The sequence below is a fragment of the Falco biarmicus genome, chromosome 4 (genome assembly GCF_023638135.1).
Source record: "Falco biarmicus isolate bFalBia1 chromosome 4, bFalBia1.pri, whole genome shotgun sequence".
Lineage (NCBI taxonomy): Eukaryota > Metazoa > Chordata > Aves > Falconiformes > Falconidae > Falco > Falco biarmicus.
The window spans coordinates 89641406-89663007 of record NC_079291.1 but is presented as its reverse complement, the minus strand read 5'-3'; the positions used below and the strand labels follow the sequence as shown (position 1 = coordinate 89663007).

General features: G+C 46.4%; 1 long non-coding RNA gene across 30 annotated transcripts in view; it reads right to left on the bottom strand.

The window, feature by feature from the left end:
- The window catches only part of LOC130147838 (uncharacterized), a 206962-nt gene that overhangs the window by 96694 nt on the left and 88666 nt on the right, over positions 1–21602 (bottom strand). For 27 of the 30 annotated variants that reach the window (XR_008821384.1, XR_008821383.1, XR_008821370.1 and 24 more), the window contains one exon: positions 6020–6103. The exons of 2 other annotated variants lie outside the window; for them this stretch is intronic. This is a non-coding gene — a long non-coding RNA (uncharacterized LOC130147838). Of the gene's footprint in view, positions 1–6019; positions 6104–8038; positions 8262–21602 lie in introns of those variants that run through there. One more of the 30 variants, XR_008821397.1, reaches the window with a different exon arrangement.

The following is a 21602-nucleotide window of genomic DNA, read 5'->3' as shown; positions in this document are numbered from 1 at the left end:
GCTACCGAGTATCTGGATGAAAGGGAGTATTTAGCCAGCAGTGTGCATTTACAAAAGCTGGAGCACTGTACTGGACAGAAGGTGTGGTGGGGACGCTGCTTCAGCCACACAAAGGGCACTGGTATCTCTGCCTTAGGCTTATTCTAACGGGATGCTCTATCCTGCCACACGGACAAGCACTACCAAAGTCTGGAGGATCAGCAGAGCCCTGGGAACGTACAGCCAACAGCAAGCACAGCAGCAACTTGGCTGAAGTGATGCTCACGATCAGGTCTGTGTTTTAAAAGAATACAACAAACTCTAATTCCAAAGCGTTGTTTTGAATTTATGACCTTGTGTGCATTTAACATCTTCGAAAGCATCATATTGTATCACGCCTTATCACATTAGGCTGTCGCTGAACACAGTGAGATGTAACATTACATGGAACTAGCCAGGATCAGAAGCAATGCAAAAAGATTTTGCAGGTAAAAATATCCACAGATGAGTTTCAAGGAGGCTTTCACAGTGGTGACATGCAAATCCCCCCACGGCTTCACTTCCCACCAACTTGACAGGTTCTAATGGTTTCATTTAGGCTAGAAAGAGTGAAAGAGTGTCTCGTGACGGGTGTGGGGTACCCCCAGTGCTTTTTATTGACTGCTCCCTGGTATTTGGATATGCAAACTACAGGGGAGGACCCCATGCAGAACGCCTGCAGTCCTTCCCTTTCCTATGGAAACCAGAGGTGCATAAGTCATGTTAGCAACTGCTGTCGAGTTTATTGAATAGTAACTACAAATTTGGTAAAACAAAGCTAATTTAAAAATTACTTAGGCCCAGAGGGTTCACTGCTAAAAGACAATCTAATCCTGTACATATAACAGCTAGATAATTTCCCCTGTAATTCCTGCACGCCACCCTGAAGCTTGAGGCTGTGTTTCTCCATGCTCCCCTCTTCTCTTGAAGAGCCATTTGGGTTGTGCCACACACCACGGCCCCCGGGGCTGGCAGCAGTGTTCGCCCACCCCCCTTGCAGGGTGGGCAGCTTGGGGTACCCATCCCAGCACCGCTCTGCAGAGAAGAGTTAACTTTTTCCCTGCTGCTGGTGTAAATCCATGGACTAGATGGTGTTGTAGGTCCCTACCAACAGGAACTCTTCTTTCTTCTCTACGTCATTCTGTATCGCACCTCAGACAGCTGCAGATTCGTAAGCCCTACTCCAGATATGCACACTGGGCTTTCTCTCGGTGCATTAATTCTCACCCTGCAGGGAAGTTACAACTCAAGAGCATTGCTGGTTGGAAAGGGAAATCTGCAGCAAGGCACTGCCCGGTTATCAGGAGAGTGCTCAGTGTCACAGCGCTGGGGCTGCAGCTGTGCTGCGGACATGTGGGGTTGCTGCTGCAAGCTGCGGCGTGGTACAAAGCCCACCACAACAGCTAAGAGCCCGCAGCCCCACCGACACACCGTGCAGCTCAGCTTTGCCCCACCAGCATACGCAGAAGATGCCCAGAGCTGCAGCCGGTGGGACTGCCACAGCCCCTGCCCCTGCGTGCCTCCCACCACGCAGCCCACGGCACCCACTGGGACCGTGCTTGGGGACCAGCACCTTCAGCTTGCACCCCACCAAGGCTATACTTGTGCTTGTTGCCAGGAAATGAAACACATATATATACTGATCCATATCTTGTATGTATCTTTTTATAAATATACACACACACATCTCTTCATGCATGTGTGCATATATATATATATATGGATGTACACATGCACATATACATGTATAAAATAATTGGTGGCAACAAAAAAGCTGCTTAATGCTGCCTTTATTGAGGGTGCAGAGCAGCCTGCTGCTGCAGGACTGTGTGCTGAAGCAGAGGTGCCTGCTCAGAAGGATGCTGCCCACGTGGCAGCACAAGTAGCAAACTCACGTTAAGACACTTCCAAAAAGTGCAATGCAGGGGCGGGTGTGGCGGGGAGAAACAAAAAGCTCTGCAATTTCCTTTTGGTGACTTGCTAGACATACTTGAACTCAACACAGTCTGTTCGTATAACCGAGGGGCAGCAGCGCGGATGAAGGCATGGCACAGGTGGGTTCAGACCAGGGATGCCCCGGGTGAGAGGAGGGGGGAGGAGAGGCTGGTGCTGCTGTCCCCGCAGCCACACCCGGCGGGTGCTCTGGCCACCCCTGCCAGCCGGCGGAGCAGCAGGGCTGCCTCTCGGGGGCATGGAGATGCAGCTGCAATGGTTTCACAGTTCAGCTGGCACTAAAACTCAAAGTCAGACAAATTGAATACAGCTTTTTTTTTCTCTACATGGACTTCAATTTTCCAAGGACTGCGAGATGCCTATGTAAATGTCAGAAGATTAATGTGCTGTCTCTGAAAAGTTCATATTGGTTTTGCTTAGACGAGGCTAATTCCTTCGCCAGAAGCACAGAGCAACAGGGGACAAGGAAACAAGGGACAACCTCTTTGTGCTGCTTCTTAGCTGTGACTTGTAAAACATATTTCCAAAGGTTACATAGCAGCTAGGAGTGTTGTTTAGCCAGGTAAGCCTGCCTCTTGTGCCTAGAAAATGACCTCCGTTTCCATCTCCCTTCCTGAGATGTTATTTGTCACCTGACATGAAATAAATTGTATGGTGCCCATTTTACACACTCCCGTTTCACAAGCCCACAGTGTGCACAGGAACAGCAGCAAGAGGAGGTCCCTTTCAGACACACAGACTGACTGGACGATACTGTCACTGCAGACCCAGGGGTGAAAGCCCGAGGGCGGCACGCCGGCCACAGCAGCTTCCAAAGCAGCTGCACTTGCAGCAAGCAGACCCAAGGCCTTCCCTCGCGAACAAACGTGAGGTGAACCAGGAACCAGCCTCCTCCAAGTGAGGACCCCCAGGCCAGGAGGGAGGCAGGGGGGGCTGCCACCCCCGTGGGACAGCCGGCACCTTTCCCGGGTTGTCCCACTGGTTTCCCCAGGGGGATTTACACCTGACGTTTTATTTGGAGGCTGTAACACAAGAGTATGAAACAACACATTTTACTCCCGTTTACAGGTCACCCCTGGTTAACCAACACGCAATGAGCAGGAGTGGGTGCGCGGAGCATGAGCAAAGCATCCCTCCCGGCACCGCAGCCACGGCAGGCTGCTGGCTGCCAAGCCAGGGGGGCACATCGGTGTGATGCGAGGCCAGCGCTTCGTCCCCTGGCCTCCCAGCCACCACCTGCATCTCCAGGGCCAAATGTGCTTCCTCTGTACTTAGCAATCCTCAGAAGATTTCCTTTCCAGCCACACCGGGAGCCCAGAAACACTGAAGTAGCTCCAGGTCGCTGTGCCACAGGGCTCAGCCAGCCTGCAGCCCACTGCCCATGGCAGGAAAAACCCCGGCTTCTTCCTCTTGCAAATGCTTTGTGCTGACCGACCACAGAAACCAGTGTTACGCCAACGCAGTGGTACATGACATGTGCCAGATTATTCTATTTGCAACTCTGCCCACTGTACATCATCTCTCTTCCAAATGCCCAAAATAGGTATATTCACATGAAAAGTTTCCCACAGAAAATAATAATACTACCAGAAGTGTTGTTTGTTGACATTAAGGAAAAGTATTGGTACCTCCAGCTCTTCGCTCCTCATGCTGTTTCACTGGAGCAGGGCTGTTAATCTCAGGGTCCCAACCAAATTACTTTAAAATTATCTACTTAAGGATGAAGTTACTTTTTTACACTAACTATTAATATACTCCTTGAGTAGTATAACCAAGCAACTAAGAGTACTTACAGAATTAAGTGGGAATGAAAATATTAATATGGACATTAATAGCTTGTCTACTTCTGTTGCATCCATTCCTTTTCATTGTCCTACTCTAGAGTATAATTTTGTGTTGCCCTCTGGACTTGCACAGTGCAGTGCTGTAAGAACAGTAATTGCTAAAGCATTATAACTGTATTTAGGCATCGCATTTAATCTTCCATGGATCATATAATTTCAGTGAGAAGTGTGTGTCTAAAGTGCTCTGCTAGATCTTAAGGTCATGCTGGAAAAAGAAGAGATGTCCAGATACTGTAAAGCAAGCGCCTGCCTAGGGTCAGGTATAAAGCTGCACAGGGGACAGCAAGGAAAGCAAGGCAATGGCAGATACTTCTGAACTGAATAACGATAATGATGAAAATAATGGTGTCCCAGCAGCAAATATGTCCTTTGATGTTTATAAAATTCATAGGGATTCTACAATGAGCTCAGGTGAACAGGTATATAGTTTTATTACAGTTCTTGTTATTGCTACAATATAAGCTTTTACAGGCTGCAGAAATTTCAACTGGGTTGAAATTCCAACTTCAAGTATTCTCCTAGGCCTTCTGAGGTTATACTAGAGGTTCCCACACAGACTAGTTTTTTATTTGTCTATTGTGGCCATACAGAAAGAGCAGAGCAAACACTGTTCATGGTTTTCACAATACCAAGTAATCTGATTATTTTTTTTTCTTTTGTTAATATGTTCTTTCTTAACCCTTTACCAAACTGCAAATGTTTATAGAAATTTGCTTCTTTTGAACAGAAAAGATTATTAATGTCAAGTGCCTCCTAGTAACCTTGCTTTATAACAAATGCTTGTCTTTTCATTTGGTGTATTACGTGTACAAACACGCACAACATCTAAAAAGTGTTCCATGTGAAATATCAACTTGAAAAGAAAGGCAATACAGGTTAGTATCAGGAAAGGGTAATAATATTTCACATTGCAACCTGTTTGGAGTGGTGGTCTAATGGCAGAGCTCAGAGTATCTTTCCCCATCAATGACAGATTTCCTTCTGTTTACATATGCCTGGTTACTTGGTGTTTGGGCATTTTTAGATTCTGAAATGCAAAATTTCAAGCTAATAAAAAATGAGGGAACTGAGAAATTGGAAACCCAAGTTTAACAGGTCAAGCTCTCTTAAAATTTTAGTCCTACAGCAAGACCTACAAAGGAACGTCCACTCGGTGCCAGACAATTCCCCCCAGCCCGTGGCTGCCTGGGCACCTGCCAGCACATCCTCCCCACACACCTGCCAGGCTCCAGGAGCTGGATGGCTTCCTCAATTACAGGTGTCATTTTTGCAGTTTCTGTTGGGGAGAACTAGTCAAAGGGCAAGCCCAGATTCTCTAAATACCTGTTTAGCACCATTTAAAGACAAACAAAAGTAAGAAGATTACATTTTTTTTTTTCTTACGCCAGTCAGGAGTTTCGACTAGAGTTCAATGAAACTTTTGTAATCATGTAATATTCATTCTTCATTACTGTAACCATGAAATCAACAGCCTGTTATGAATCTAAATTACAGAGAGGAAGAAAAAGACATTTTTCATGTATGCAGGAGGGGGATGAAAAAAATACAGCTTTTCCATCAAAACAATGCAAAATCTGATTCTTTTTTCATCCTAAAACTGCTCCAGTGTCTACATAGTAAACCAAAACAAGCTGGTCGCATTAAGTACCAGTTGTTGCTCTGGAGTACTGCTGACATGATTAATTAGATAGTCACTGGGCCAGGAAAAAAAAAAAAAAAAAAGTGAAAATTAATATGATTTTCTGGCTATTCCAGCATTTTATATTAAAGAGCCATGGAGATGAAATGCTAAACAACCTTTGGAGAAAAGAGTGGGATCCATGCCTGCTCCCCGCTCAGGTGAGCGATCTGAGTGCCAGGCTGGAGGGCCAGAGGCTTTTCTGCCTTGTGAATAACCCCGCTGGCAGAGCATAGCACGGCCAAAGCACGGCTCCTGAGCTGAGGGCTGCATCTCCCCAGCAAACACTGCCTTTCCGTCAACACCTGCCACTTGGGTTTTCCCGCGTCTCCATGGTTATACGCGTACAAAGCACCAGAGTTCCAGGCAGCTGGACACCAATTTCCTGTGCCACGGACCATGCCGGCAGCCCAGAGCCATGGCCACGACCTGGCACCGGCCAGCGCCCAGCGGCACCCGAGGCAGACCCCGACCACACTCCTGCCTTTGCTCAGTCTCAGCTGCAGCTGGTGGCGTCGTGACCCACCTGCAACCTTCTCCGACAAGGAACTGCTCCATGTCCAGCAACTTGCTGCTTCTGTTCCTAGTGTGGCAGTCCGCTATTCCAGTACTGCGAAATGATCAAATATACATAAAAGCCAGTGAGAGACTTGTACTTTCACTTAATTGTACATTCATGGTGTTTCTCTTTGTTAATCTGCATGAACATATGGGCACCTACTCACACAGAGAATATCAAGGTGTAGGCCCCCGGTACAAACACGTGTTCACATATAAAATGTATGTGCACATACATGTATATGCTGGGGTTTAATGACACCCGTATTCATTACAGTAAGATGTGTTTGAACAGCAATATGGAGATTATCTCCCTCCGCATCTGGGAGAGGAAGGAAAAGTTTTTAGTGAGATTTGAATGCTACTATATATATTGTCATCTGCATTTAACTGATGATAACCTAATTAACATCAAAAAAAAGATGGCCCATGCTATGCTAAATTTGCACAATATGGGACTACTCCTCTGGCTAGAGTACAGAATTCCAGCTCATTTAATTCCTTCAGCATTTGCATCGTGGTTGTAGAATATGGTATCTGTAAATGTAAATTTAAAAGAAAATAACTGACAGGTAGTGAATTTCTGTAAACTACCAGCAGATTTTTGCCTTTACAGACTTCCCTGAACCATTAAGCATCTGCCTAAAGTGCTGTTTGTTCAGATTTAACAACCGTGAGAAGTTTTGTTAATATTCACAGCCTTCCATTCCGAGATCGAGAGTTCCAACACCGAGCCCACGGTCTGACATGTGTCCCGAGGGGCAGGCGCACACGCAGTGGCGGCAGCTGCCAAACGCCCCCCCTGCCCCAGGCCGGCTCCAGGCCCCCTGTGCTGCGGAAAGACGTGAGGGCACATGCAGGGAGGAAGCACAGGAGTTTTCTGAAGGCAACAGGACGAATGTTGGGTGCGCGACCTAGACCCCAAAGGCAGCATCACCTCTGAGCAGGCACCAACTAGCATTTACACAAGTGTTACCATCAGTAACTCAGTCATCAGAGTAAGCTTCCAAAATGTTATGGTGTTCATTATTATTTGCAGAGGCAAAACATCGGTGAGGTTTACGCAAGGAGAGGACAAGTCTCAATAATCCTTTTTCGCTAGACCCTATTCCCTGGTATTTCTAGCTTTTCCATTTTCACTCTTGGCCTGTATCTGAGAATACGGAGGTAAACAAACAAGAAAAATGATGAGAAGAAAGTGAGCCACCTGCTTTCAACCTCAGAAGGCTGGCATTTATTCTGAACAGGAGTCTACAGGTACCAGGGGGTTCTAATTGCTCCAGTTGGTTCAGTTTGTATCTGTGGCCATCTGGATATCTGTGGGTTAGCAATTAAAAACGGTAAGCCAAACATTTGAAAATATTACTGTTTAGCTTACTAAAGTTTTTTTAATTAAGGGCTAAGAATAGGCATATGACAAATCTTCAGTGCAAATCCAGCAGTGCTGTAAAGGGCCAGGCGTCCTTGCTGATCACAGGAATACCAATGCAGGCTTTGTCTAAAGGCACCTCCGCAGCTTGAGATGTGAGTCTCCTGCACCCGCAGGTAAGACACTATGGATGGGCAAGCAAAGCATGAAGACACATAAGAACAGATATTGTGTTGGTGACAAGCAATTTTGAAGTATCTGTGAGGTGGCTGTATTTACATGCTTGTTTTTAAAGTTTAATTTTGGCAATTGTGTTTTCCCTTGGTGAAGGCAGCAGGAGCAATCGAACCAATGGACAATGCCCACACGGCACCTCAGTCGCACGGCAGCTGATTTGGATGCTCAGGAACAAGGTGGGAGTGCTGGGAAGGGCCCTGCCCCTACCAAACGGGAGAGCAGAGATGGGGGGCTCCTACCCCAGCAGGGTTTATACAGGGTACGTGTATTATTTATTCTGAATGGCATTTTTTCTCATTAAAACTCCTTCCCAGGCCCCAACCCTTCTGTCCTCCCAGCATGCACCATTCCAATTGCTCTTCAGCAAGGAAAGACATTCACCTTCCAGAGAACCCCCAGCAACATCACTCAAAGAGGAAGACTTGTTTATTTTCTTATTTCAGGGGTGTCTTGCAGCCTCATGACTCGTGCTGATATTCACTTCTCATTTAGTCACTCCAGGAGGGCTGAAGCCTGGTGCTTGGAGAAGCTCGGGAGGATGCTCCACACACGCCACGGTCCTGCCAGAGCTCGGGTTTGAGCAGCTTGGCGATAGCCTACGCCAGTGAGCCAGAAAGAGCCCGTTACAAACGCATGGCACCTTTTTCAGTGGATCCTACTGATGAATATACCTGTCTTCCCACCTTCTGGAGCAAAACCTCTCTCAAACTCTGTACACTGCCTGCACAAAATGGGTTTGCTTTATGCCTCCTTCCCTGTGACAGTGCCCAGGCTGCCACGGATTGATGCAGGCAATCAACAGGCTCGTTACAGAAGTAACAGCGTATGTAACATGATGGGGCTCATAAGCACCTGGATTTCAAAGCGGACAGGCAGCTCCCCCCTCCCCACCTGCTGCTGCCCCGGCCTCACCTGGGTACAACCCCGACCCTGAGGCTGCTGACGATGGAAACCCATCAGACCAGCACGGGGCACAAATGGGGGTGTTAGTCTCATGAAAAAAGGCCTGAGGAGAAGCAAATGCTGGAACCTGAAAGCTGGCAAACACAGATTGGAAGTACGGTGAAGGCAGCCCAGGGTGGGAAGGAGCGCCCGGGGAAGCAGCGTCCCAATGTCCAGCTCTCTGCAGACCAAGCCAGGTGCCCTCCCGCAAGGGGACCAGCCACCAAAGGGCGAGGTGGGTGAGGGACAGGGCAGGCGATGAGACTTTCTTCTCTGTAATACCGAGAGAGCACAAGAAATGATTTATGGATCTCTTCTGCCCTAAAAGCACTGCTTTCAAAATACTTGCCCTAGGACTGGCCTTTAGAGAGGAAAAGGTTTCACTGTCCATCCCAGAAGGTCCCCGAGCCCCGTTCAGCCAGCACACGGGCACCCCCATCACAACCCTCTGCCCCTAATGCAGGGCTGGCTCCTCAGTGTCAGACCAAGCCTTGTGGAAGATCTCCTTCCAGTTTCAAGTAGGACACACTTACAATCAAGACTCGGACTCAGCAGCTTTCAAATTATTTCCATATTTATGACAGATACCAGGGATTGGATTAACTTCATTTATGAATTTAACAATGATTACACTTTTATTATCCTCCACACAAACAAATATGAGGAACAAGTGAATTACGAATAAAGGCATTATTCGTGCATTTATTTACATATCCCAAGAAAGACTGTATTCATGTTGTATAATTCCGATTGCATGCTTTGCCAAGCATTAAAGAGGTTTACCACGGCACAGCCGCCCCAGTTTGACAGCTTTGACAGCTTCACTCTGAAAGTGTGTGTGAACAAACAAGCAGAGTCGTAGAGATGTGGGGTGGGCCCAACAGCGTGCAACGCTTTCAAACAACGCTGCTGCCACAAAAACGATTTCTCGTAGGTATCATCCCACACCGACATCTTTATTTCTGAGAGTGTCACATATTAACAAGCTGCTCTGCTGTACCGATCTACCTGCAGGTACAGCCTCCCATTTCTCAACATGTCACCCCAAGGTGGCCTGTGACACTGCTGTTTAAATAGCGTTCTTTTTTCCAGGCTGGCTGAAGCTTGTTTCTTCAAGTGACCCATGCTGAAGCACCATGAGATGGTACCCAGCTGGTGGTTAACAGCGGGGTGTGTTCAAACCATGCAGGGGCTCAGAATTGGGGCAGCCTCCCCCCCCAGGGTAGCCCTCCTGCCCTGCACCTTGCTGAAGGTGGGGGCAAAGCTGATCATTGAACACACGAAGGAAAAAAACCCACAAAACCAGCCTGACCCAACTTCAGTCCGCCAGGAACTCCAACAGCAGCTGAAGGAACACCCGGCGCTACGTCTGAGCTCAGCTCTGACCTGATACTTCAGTCTTTTCAAGGAGAGAGGTCTGCATTTCCATGTCCGTCCAAGAAAGAGTGTGGACAAGACCATTAGCAATACAGAGTGATGGAGAAAAAAAATAATTAATCTGTTTAGAAAAACACAGTATTTAAATGTGTCTGATTAAGATGAAAACAGAAGAAGGAGGAAAGCAACCCACATATTGGTCCAATATTATCTCCTCTTAAGACTGTTAATGTCATGTTATTTATTCACCTAGTATTGCGAAAGCTAGTGCTATTAACATAGCTGAAGCCTCTGAAGGACAGGATTTGCTTTTAACAATTCACTCCTCCGTGATTTTAAAGTTAAATTCTTAGATTGTATCATGTATTTCTATTTTGAGATGAGTAGAAATACAATGCCAGTAACTGTACCAATAAATGCGTAGGAAGTGATGGAGCCACAAGGTACAGGCAGCTAACTTAGGGCAACCACTAACTTAGCAAAAGCTCAAAGCTGTGCTAGGGCAGGGGCTATGGTGATTGTCATCACCATATTAGAGTATGGCTTTTCATCAGCACAAATTCATTTTTATAGGGCAAAAGAACTCCTGTCCCCAAGGAATGCTTTCTGGCATCTGGGGAGAGAGCATATTTTTCTAAACATTTTCTTAGATGCTACTAAAGACTTCTCAAAGTTTGGCTGAGACTTCAGACCTCCAACCCTCGGCAAGGTCCAGCCGTTACAGGTTGAACAGTGGCCAATGTTTCATGTCATCTAGAAAGCAGCTAGATTTTTTCATTCACACCGCACGTACAAATGAATGTCTCCTGAATTCTACCCATGCCCTCACTCCTCACCAGTACCTGCTGAAACGTCCATGCCCACATCCCTGCCCACAGAGGGCAGCACCCAGCAGAGCCCTCAGCCCTTCTCCATCTCTGCTTGCCGCTCAGCACTCACTGTGCACTATCAGTTGCATGAGTTACACAATACAGATCAGAGAAGAAGATCTTTTAAATAGTAGAAGAGTGAATGCCACAGCATCAGCATTTGGCTGTGCAGTCACTCAAACCTGAAAGTTGTCTGTGATTTGTCAATATTTTTACAAATGCCTAGTGATGGGTACAAATTCAATCCAGAGAAATCTGAGCCAGTGATAAACAAAGTTCTGGAATAAACAATGTGGATGACAGTGAATTAACTCTACGACAGTCTGGAAGAACCTCAGAACTATTCACATGTTGAGAATTCATGTAAATATTACTAGCATGGTGTCCTTGGTGACTAATTAGATGAGTAACTGCTATTTGTTTTGGGGTTTTTTCTTTTGAAAATGTAGCTAGTGTCTTTACTGTCAGGTAGAAACTGGATTTGACAAAACAGTGAGCCCAAGGAAAGCTTCATCGGAGCCCAGCCTGTGACTCAAATTAGGCTCACTATTGTTAGTAATTTTCCCTCTCTTTTCTGAAAATCAAAAGATTCTTTCACTTTCAGGTCTTTAAATTATGTGCAAAGCGCAACAGGATTTGCTATTTGCAAGTGTGCCTTTATTCTTTTGACTATTATGCAAACAAAAGAATCCAACAACATTCATTCGATGTTTTTTCATATGAAGATGATAGAGCACTGCTGATGTCTTAATGCCTGATTTATTCTCTAATTTATTATTCATCTGCTTCTACGTTATAATGTCTGATTTATTCTTTAATTTTTTAATCTATTCCCTGATTTAGTCCTATATCATCCAATCTGGAATGTAAAATAAATAACTAAATAACTAAATAAATAAATAAGCCATTCTAATTTTGAACAGCAAGCAGAAAGATAAAATATAATGGAGGAGGTACGAATTTATGTGCAAAGCTCATTGCTAGATCAGGCATATATGCCATACTGAAGAGTATGTCAGAGGCAAACTGGTAGTTATAGCAACCATATGCTTAGCTAGAATAACACATTCCTGAGGACACAGGAGGCCTAAACACCGTTGGGAAAATAACAGTTCAGGTCTTTAGCCAGATAAAGCAAACACTTTTTACCAGATTCTGCATTCTCTGCTAGCAGTGGCGGAGATTTCAGAGGGATTTCAGCTCCATCAGTGAGAGCAAGACAGAGCTGGCCCAACAGCACACTCGGACAAATGGGGCTTATTTTCTTTCCTAAATGTACCCCTTACCAATTCCCCACTTAAATGAAGAAATGCTTTACTCATTCCAACTCAGACTTTTAACTAAAATAATACCCAGTGGTACCACTTTTTAGTAGTCCCATACATTGCATCGTTTTTTTAAATCACACTATGCTTTTTGCAGGTCACCGAGCTGGGATGTTGCCTTTGGGCTTGCGTGGTAGCAGGTGACCACCACCTGTCACACATCATGGAACGGTCGGAGAAACCTCTTCTTGCTTTAATGTTCCTGGAGGTCTCAAAGCACTTACAGAAAAATAAGTTTTAAGGAAAACGTATTCATTCCCAGAAATAGCTCACAGAGCAATATAGTCTTTTTTATGTAGAAGAGTTTCCCTATGTATGCATTTAACTCTCATTAAAAAAACAACATGACAAAACCAAATGCTTGTGGGTTTTGTGGGGGGAAAAAAAAAGAAGTTTTAAGCAGATACAATTGAAATAGTAACAGCACACATTAAGTATCACTGTTACTACTGAACTTTACATTATTGCTGTTACAGCTAGCCCTTAAGTTATTCAGACCGGGAGCAAGACCAGCGCTGTGCGTGCTGAGCAGGAGTACTGGGGAGCAGCCCCCCGTGTTCCCCGGGCTGGGGGGGCTGCGGACCCGCCAGCAGCCATGCAGGGAAGCGATTCCGAATAAACCAACACCCTGAATGAGAGTTTTGCCTACCTCAAGGCTGGGAGACACACATGTTTTCAAAACAAAGCCTGTTCCCGTCGGTAACTGCGCAGAAAATAACCCCAAACCGACACACTTCCCGTGTACTTGCCCCCTCCCCTAAATTAGAACGGTTCAGCCGCCTGCTTGTTTGCTGCCCCCGAAGTATGTACAGAAATAAGCACGCGCAGCAGCATTGCACTTCAGCAGAGGGCAAGCTCGGCACCCCCCCCCGAGAGCAGTTTACAGTGAATTGCTTGGCTATAATTAACAGCTCAGAAGCTGTAAGAAGGACTTTTATTGTCTTACCAATCATGATGGGCTAGCATGTTGTTTATATTCCTTTATTAATAATATCATCATGCGTATAGTGATGGATTTTTTCAGTTCATGTCAGTATATTCTCTGAGAGCCATTTTTCCCTCTCCCCTCCACCTTCTTGCAGAATTGTCCCCAAAACTGTACCTTTTCTTGGCTAATTAGTTTAAGCTCCAGGGCGCAGAGGCTGTGACGCTCATTCCCAGGAGCTGGCCACAGCCCTGGTGAAGGCAGACTCCTGGCAGCGAGCCACCTCAGCCCCCGCCTTCACCACCCCCAGGATGCTTTCACCCCTTTTTCTAGGTAAGGACTTCGTGTGCTCTCCTCCTACATCCTTCCTGCATCTTCACAGGGATTGTCAGTCACCTTCTGGTAGCATGAGATGACAAGCGCGGTGTGTTACACCAGGCAACGCAGCCAGGCTGCCGCTGACTCAAGAGGAGACTGCAGGAAGGACGCGGCAGCACAGGCATGTTTTCTGTCCACTTGTTGCTCCCTTCTCCAGAAATGGACTGTTTCTGTTAGACAGGAATTGCAACCAAATGCCGTACATCAACAGAGGAAACATGGAAGAAGCATTGTGCCCTCACTCGTTACCAACTGTCCCTTTAGGAAGGAATATCAGATTTTCTCCCTGGAAATGGAAGTTCTGCCCAAGGAAGTCAGTCAAGGCACGGCACCCAGCATGCGCCAACCCACGGTCCCTGCTGCCAAGCCTGCCATTTCGGTAATATTCTCCTCAGTCAACATTTGCAAAACAAACCCGAGGTTTTACCTTCTGAAGAATTTTTGCCCAACAGTTCAATATTTTTCAAATGTGAAAACATAAACCAACCGGAGATCATTTGCAAAGGCATGCTCCTGTCTGCTGTAGTTTTCTCCAAACTGTTCAGCTCAGCCAGACCTCCACTCCAATCCACTTGCTGTCTGCCCCTGAACCGGGCTAAGTATTTTAAATATTTATTTATTTATTGTAAGGGGGATATTTTACCTCTGCAGAAAAAAGAAGCCGGGAGTTATTTGCAGCAATATTTTGAATTAGCTTTTACTTGTGTTGCTTCCACTACCTCCCACCTTCAATCAAAACTGATGGGAATAAAAGGATTTCTTCTGTTTCATGCGTAATTTCTTCATACTCCTTTTTTCCTTTGCAGTAGCACATGCTGCGTGACAAAGAATCCTACAAAAGTCCCATCTCAACATGAGAACGCTGCAGCAGAGGTTTCCTAGTTTATTTCAAAGGAGCACACAGTTTCTAGGCTGATAAACAACAAAACCTTGTGAACATTCCTGAATATCTGGAAAGGCACAAGGGAATAGGCAGGCAAATTAGTTTCTTCCTACTCCAGTGTTATTTCCAGAGAAGTTACCCAGCTGTCTGCACCAGACGGACCCTGGCCTGAGGTAACATTCAGCTGGTGGAAGCGATGGTTGAATGTGCCCTTGACGTAGACGGGATTTTTATTTTTACATATATCAGTTTCAATAAAGAAATGTTACAATGGACAAAGACTCTACAGCCAAAGGCATCGCCTGCCATGCTGAAGTGTGCTGCTGTTTCCACTCATGTCCTCTGCCTGTGTGCCGTGGAGCTCCATGGTTCCACGATCACTTTGATGGAGCCACCACCATGGTGGTGCTGGGAGAAGCCAGCAGAGCTCGCACAGCCTCGCCTCCTGCACTGCTGCAGGTGGAGCCTCTGGCAGGGTGAGCATCTCTTGTTCTCTCTGTGCTGAGCCCTCACACCCCGCTGCGCCCACGCCTCCTTCCTCCTCCTCCCCATCGCTGGTGCTGAGAGCAGGGGCTCGCTCCTGCCGGCTGCGTGCGGCCCCGGGGCGCCCACCTCCCCGCAGCTGGCTGATCAGCTCCCCACGGCCGGGGAGGAGGCTGCTGTCAGGCATTCCCAGAGGTTGGCTGTCACGCTCAGTACAGAAATTCACTTTTCTTCATCAGCTTTCAGATCTTCAGACCTCCAGCAAAACTCGTCAGAGACTTCAAATCCCAACACCCTTTCAGGATTGAGCTCTCAATTTATCAATTTATCCTGCAATTGCTAGCTGAAAATCGGAGCAGGCGATGCATTGTTTGACAGGAGTTGTTGTGCATAACAGATTTGTTTATTTAGACATGCAAATCATACTCTTGTTTATGTTGGCAGGAAAGCAGAATGACCTCTTTTATTTAAAGTACAGACTTCAGAGATTATTCATAGTGACTGCAAAAGGAAACCTTGCAGAGAGACGGGCAAGAATAGCAATAATTTCACAGCATGCAAAACTGCATCAGTGCTCTTACTGTACAGCTGCCTGCTTGGAAAGATCTGGAAGAAATTAAATGCAACGCATTTGTAGTTGCAAAACTTGTAAACAGTGCTGAGCAATAATCATTGGGATGGTTTTACAAGGCAGACATGTTTATACCTGAAATGACATTTTAATCTGTAAATAGAAATGTCACTAACTAGCGATACTTCAGGTTGTGAAGACCTGCTTATGGCTGTTATTTGCACCATGAAAATACAACTGATTGATTTAAGGGAGAAAAAGGAAAAAACAATTAGAAAATTCATCAGATGCAAATATGATGTCTTATGTGCAAGTAAATTTTAAAAAGGAAACAATCAGTAAGGTAGAAAAGAATAACTGATTTAAGTCTTCATTTCACTTATATTCACTTAAAACCAGGACTGAAGAGTTCGAAAATTCTTACAAATGCATTCGACTAGTGCACCAGCAAACAGAGTGTTTGAATTGAACATCAGTAATGGAAGCAGGTTTTATTGGCCGCATGGGCCTGTTTTCCATCCTGATTCCAGCTGTCAATAATGACGCTTCCCAGATTTTAGGAGTCTCTCCGTCACTGTCCCAGCCCCGCAAGGAGCTTCACGCCCAGCCTGACTCTCATGCCACTGATGTGCCCAGAGCCCTGGCACTTGCTCCAGCTCCCGCCCATGCTACAGCCACTCCTCTGGGCACTGCAGCCTGCACAGCTGGCAGCATCGATCCCGTCATGGAGAGCCGTCGCCAAACAGATTTCTGGGTTTACTGCTGTTCTCCCCGGGCAACAGAAATTATTTCATGGGCCGAGAAAACGAGAGCAGTGTCTGGGCTGGGCACCCAGCGGCGGGGCTGTGCGAGCTGCAGGATCCGCTGCCGCTCACCACTGAGCACCCGTCCCTTGCATGCCTGTGAGCGCACGGCGGGCTGCGCTGGGCTCCGTCGGTGGGAATAAGCCCTTGCAGGGGGAGAATCAATACAAACGTACCCCCAGGTGTGCTCTGAGTACCCTGCAGCCGGCGGTGCCCCCAGTCAGCCTGAGCAGCCCCACGCTCCCACGGCTCGTACGACCTTGCCGTCACGTTCCGAGGCGGAGACATCTGCACAGGGAAAGCAGCTGGTGGGGGCATCTGTTTGCAAATTAAAGAGTGTCCAAACACCGATGCCAGAATTTTGGTTGAATCAATAGGCCTGATAAAGCGCTAACTGCAATTACATCAGTCCCTGCTCCAAGCCTGGGACTCTTGGCCTGACTTATTTTAAAAAGCTGAATTAGTGATTTTGCTGTCCAGTACTTCTTGCACATCCTCTGCGACACTCCATCACAAGATAATATGAGATTATCAGTAACAATCACAGAGTGCTCTGAGAGATGGCTTGAAAAGTAACGTTTAACATGCCTGCACATTTGTTGACGTGGTAACTTCGCACAGCCTGCCAGGGAAGCTGGAAATGAAGCACCAGCCCCGGGTGATGTCAAGAGCAGAAATGCTGAGAACATATGGTTCTCGAAAACTGCCTGGAAAAAGCTCTGCCGGTACAAATGCTCATAGATCGTCCCAATGAAAAACACTTTTTTAACCCTTTTTAAAAAAATATTACTTATCAGTATCACCCTCAAGATAGCAGCAAGCTGTACAGTCTGGGCCCTCCAGCATCACTGTTTCCAGATACCTGAAAGACTTGCTATTCTTCTGAACATCAGTTTGGTGAAGAGTCAGGATGTGTCAGTTTGGACAACACAAACATTTTAACTTTGCTCACACCAGCCTGAATTTTTTATTGTCAATTCTGACAAGCCAAATGGACTGGCAGGCACAAAGCCTGAAGGAATATGGCTTGGGCATGTCACAAAATGTGACTCGTGTCATATGCAGCCCACAATGGGGGCCTGCTGAGCTTGCCGTATGATTCTGAGTGGCTGAAAATGTCAACTCAAACCTTGGGAAACTGATGCAACTTTTGTTTTAATGCCCTGCTTTCCACCTCTGCATTCAGGTATCTTGGTGGTTTTTCCTTTGTCCACATATAACCATGAAACTTCTCTCCCTGTCTCTCCTACTGTGTAAATACCAATGATTTCATGCAAACCACTGAAAAACAGGCAAAGAAACCAATGTCAACTATTTGCATTTGTACAGTACATATAAAAACACCTCCATCATGAGATCATTGCTGACGCTAGGGTTTCCGACACTGGCCTGCACCGTCCAGAGCCCGTGGATTTCTTCCCCCATCCCATCTACACCTATTTGTTGCTTGTTGTTCAACAGTGGGGCACAGGGCTAGGTGACGTGTTTTGGTTCTCTGCTCCTGCAGCATCTGCAGAATTGGGTTAATGATCTGTCACTAAAGCATTGTAATGCTGAATCAGAGAAAAGAGAAAGGGACAGGTATTACTCTTCTCTTCTACACAAATCATGCACCATTCATTAAGTTTGTGCCAATAAAATCAAAGCACATTACAGGCACGTTAAAGACTGTAAGAACATAGGGCAGCTTAGGATGGAGAATAAGAGAAGCATCCTTGTTGTACTCCTGAAGGCCCAGCCTAGTGCACCGCTTGCTACATCGCTGCAGTCAGTCATGCTTCTAGGAGCAACATTCACATGTGTGCATCCCGCCTGTGCCACCTCAGCAGCTGGAGAGATGGCTAGTGACAAACTCTGCCAGTCATTTCAGAGGATTCAGCTTCACCTCTAACAGTTAACTCTACAAATCCCTAATTATATATCCCATTTGATTAGTGGCTGGGGATAGCAATGCAATTTATCACAATAAAGTTGGGCTTACGTTGTTTTCTGGCTCAGGAGAATCATAAAAAAAAATTCTCATAAAAAGCTCCACTGTGCAAAATTACCTCTTTTTGATTTGTTTTGTTTTTTGGTGGGTTTTTTGGTGGTTTTTTTTTTTTTTTTTTGGGGGGGGGGGGGAGTAGAGGAGCAGGAGGACAGTAAAGGCAGGGGGGCGGGGGCAGGTTAGGAATTCAGGTCTTCCAGGCAAACTTCAGGCTGTACCTGCACCAGAATTTCCTGCCTTTTCCAGCTCATTCACCCTTTGCTCTTCTCCCCCACCCCCACCTCTCCTTTGGAGTTCTGCTTTGATGCCACACCAGTGCAGGCTAACTGAGAAGGAAGCTGCTGCCTAAGAAAGGGTTCCTTTGACCTCTGCTCAGCCAGAGATGGATGAGACAATTAATCAAGGATATCTGGGATCTAGACTTGGCTGGACGTTGCCTATTTTATAGATTTGACCATCTGCTCTGTGTCTGCTGCAAGAGAACACACTCTTCCATGACACAGAATGACTGGTAGAACTGCGCGTGTATCAGTTTCAGAGGGGATATAATTTCCTAATGGGTTTTGTCACTCTGAATGTCAAATCCACGTGTGCAGAGACACTGTTACAACACTTCATGTTAGTCCAGCCTGAGTAAAAAGTGGTGGAACAAAAAATAAATGTGGCCAACTAAATCTATTAAGGAAAGCGATTTTTGCAGTGCTGGGAAGAAATGACCTTACAAACAGGATCCAGAAAGGGAAGCCAAAGTAAAACAAAGGTTCAGCCAGATTTCCAAGGTTGCTAAAATTCAGCCAGAGAAAGTTTCAGCAATCTACAACTGAAAGGAAAATAAATCCAAACCTGAAAGGAAGAAACAAAGAAACTGGGGAAAAATTAGCAGGAAAACAGTGTGGTGAACACAACAGAGATCGGACAAAACTTGCTGTTGCAAACATGGACACTGCTGTAAGCCCAGGAGCACCTTTAGCTGCACCTACACTACGCGCAGCCCAGAGCACGGCTGGTTTCCCCAGCAGCTCACAGACCAACTAAAGGCTTTGTGTTGTGTGGTCAGAGAGGAGATGAGACCTCCACAGATTACACTGGAAATGACCTTGCCAGAAAGCACGTGGAAACACTTTGAACTAATTATGAGTGTAATTATTCACATCTCTGCAGACCTCTCCTTTGGCATCTTGTGTACTTTTAGATGAAGATTTCACTCAGCCAGGCACTCAGACATGTTCCTTTGAACCTGGTGAGAGTATTCACAGCTGCTGGCTGGGAAGCGTGCAAGTCTTTTGAAAGAACTGTTGTTTGTTGTTTTTTTTTAATTACAAGCACTGAAAATATTTTGACCAACTGTAAAGCTGTTGAGCTGTCATCCTAAAAGGTGTTGCTACAAACATCCTTCTCTACTAGTTCTAAGTAGAAATATAGGCACCACCTGGTAATATGTGCACAGGAGTTAGAGTAGCCTGCCCCACGTAAGACAGAGACTCCTCCAGACACTGGTGTATGTAACATAAAATCACAGAATCATAAAATCACAGAACTGTTTGGGTCAGAAGGGACCTTAAAGATCATCTAGTTCCACCCCCCTGCCATGGTCAGGGACACCTTCCACTGGACCTGGTTGCTCCGAGCCCCAAAGCCCATAACTGCTGTGAGTCTGGCAGACCCAGTCCTGCCACAGGTTTGAGCTAGTTATGAGAAAGCAGTCTATGAATTATTTAAATGACAGGATTTTTTTAATATATATAATTAATCATTATTATTGTTTTCCTGGCGCTGCAACAGAGTGCACTAAACTGCAAGGGGAAGAGGCGCGCTGGACGCTGCGTGTTTTCTACCACTGCATTGTGCTGCACTGAGACACAGACCCTGGCAGAGGGTCTCGGGGGCTCCCCACCAGCCGGCACACAACGAGGACAGCTCAGTGAACCCTCTACCAAGAGGACTGGCGCAGAGCTGACCAAGTCACGAAGTGTGGATAAACAATATACCGAAGACCCTCAGGGAGAGAGGGAAGCAGCAGACCAGCTCCCGAGCCCATGCTGCAGGAGCGACAGCATTCGTTCCGAGGGCATTGAAAGTCTCAGCACATAAGCAGGAAGGGCTGCACAATTACACGGAGACAGTGAGTTCCTCCTTTAAAAAAAAACAGATGGAGGAGGAAAATAATGCTGTTGTAGCCTCGTGAGTTGGCTCTCTGCTTTCCTACTCCTTTTTTCTCCAAACTGTAAAATGTAAAATTAATGCTGGCCATCCTTTATCTCATTGGACTTCTGCCATTTCAAAGGTTTTCTAAAAAGGCAAAAATGCTTTTGCCCGTGTCTGTGTTTTCCTGTCTGCTACATTACATTATCTGTTAAACTTGGAACAGCCTCTCTGGATACCCGATTAGCTAAAAGGAGAGATGCGCTTGGAACAACTTCTGTTGCCTCCACAGCTCGCCATGTGCACCCAGCATACGGCCTGGTGGGTCGGGAGCGTGGTACAGGGGATGCTGCACCCCCCAGACCCCATGTGCCCCACACTGGATGGCCAGACAGCAGCGTGTGCCTGCATCCGGCTGGGTGCTGGTGGGTGATGCTCGGCCCGCCCGGCACAGCCCACTGCAGCCGAGGGCAGCGTGTCCGCTGGCATGGCACCCACCGCAAACCCACGCGGCACCTCGCCAGCTGCAGAGCCTGGGTGGCAGAGGGGGGGCAGGGGGCTCTTCTCCTGTGCAGCCTGAAGGAATAACACAGAAAAAGACTCAGGAAATCAGTCACAAAAAATCATTTGAGACCGATGACTCGAGAATCTCAGTCTACTCGCTTTTTCCAAGAGATGGCTGAGTCCAAAATCTACACAGAAGAGGCGTTTCTGAGGATAGGTAGCTTTTAAATGTAAAGTAAAAAGCATAACAAGGCACAGGGGACCAGAAACTAAACAAAACCAGACTAGAAACAGGCATTCGCTTTTACCAGGCAGGGGTATGTACCATGGGAACTGCTTGAAAGGAACATTGTCGGTTTGGATTTCTTTCTATCCTTTTATCAATTCCCTTTAAATTTCTGGCCAAAGAGAATTACAGTCTTGATTCAGAAATTCAGAGGAATTTTGTAACTTAATTTGCAAAAGGGCAGATTCGAGGCTGGTCAGAAAGCTCTCCAGCCTCACCATCACCATACGGCACTTTATAACTACAGAGGAAGTTACTGCAGGAGCTGAGGTCCACACCAGGCACCTCGAAGCTGTGAGAACTGCCCTCAGGCAGGCAGAACCTGGGCACCGAGACAAACTAGTGCCAAGGAGGATGAGGGTCCTCTGCCTCCCACCCCCCGCACCTCTGTGGTGTCTGCAGAAGTCCTGCACCTCGGGCAGCGACCAGGTTCTCAAAGCCTTGTTAAATCCGTACAACCCTGCACTGAC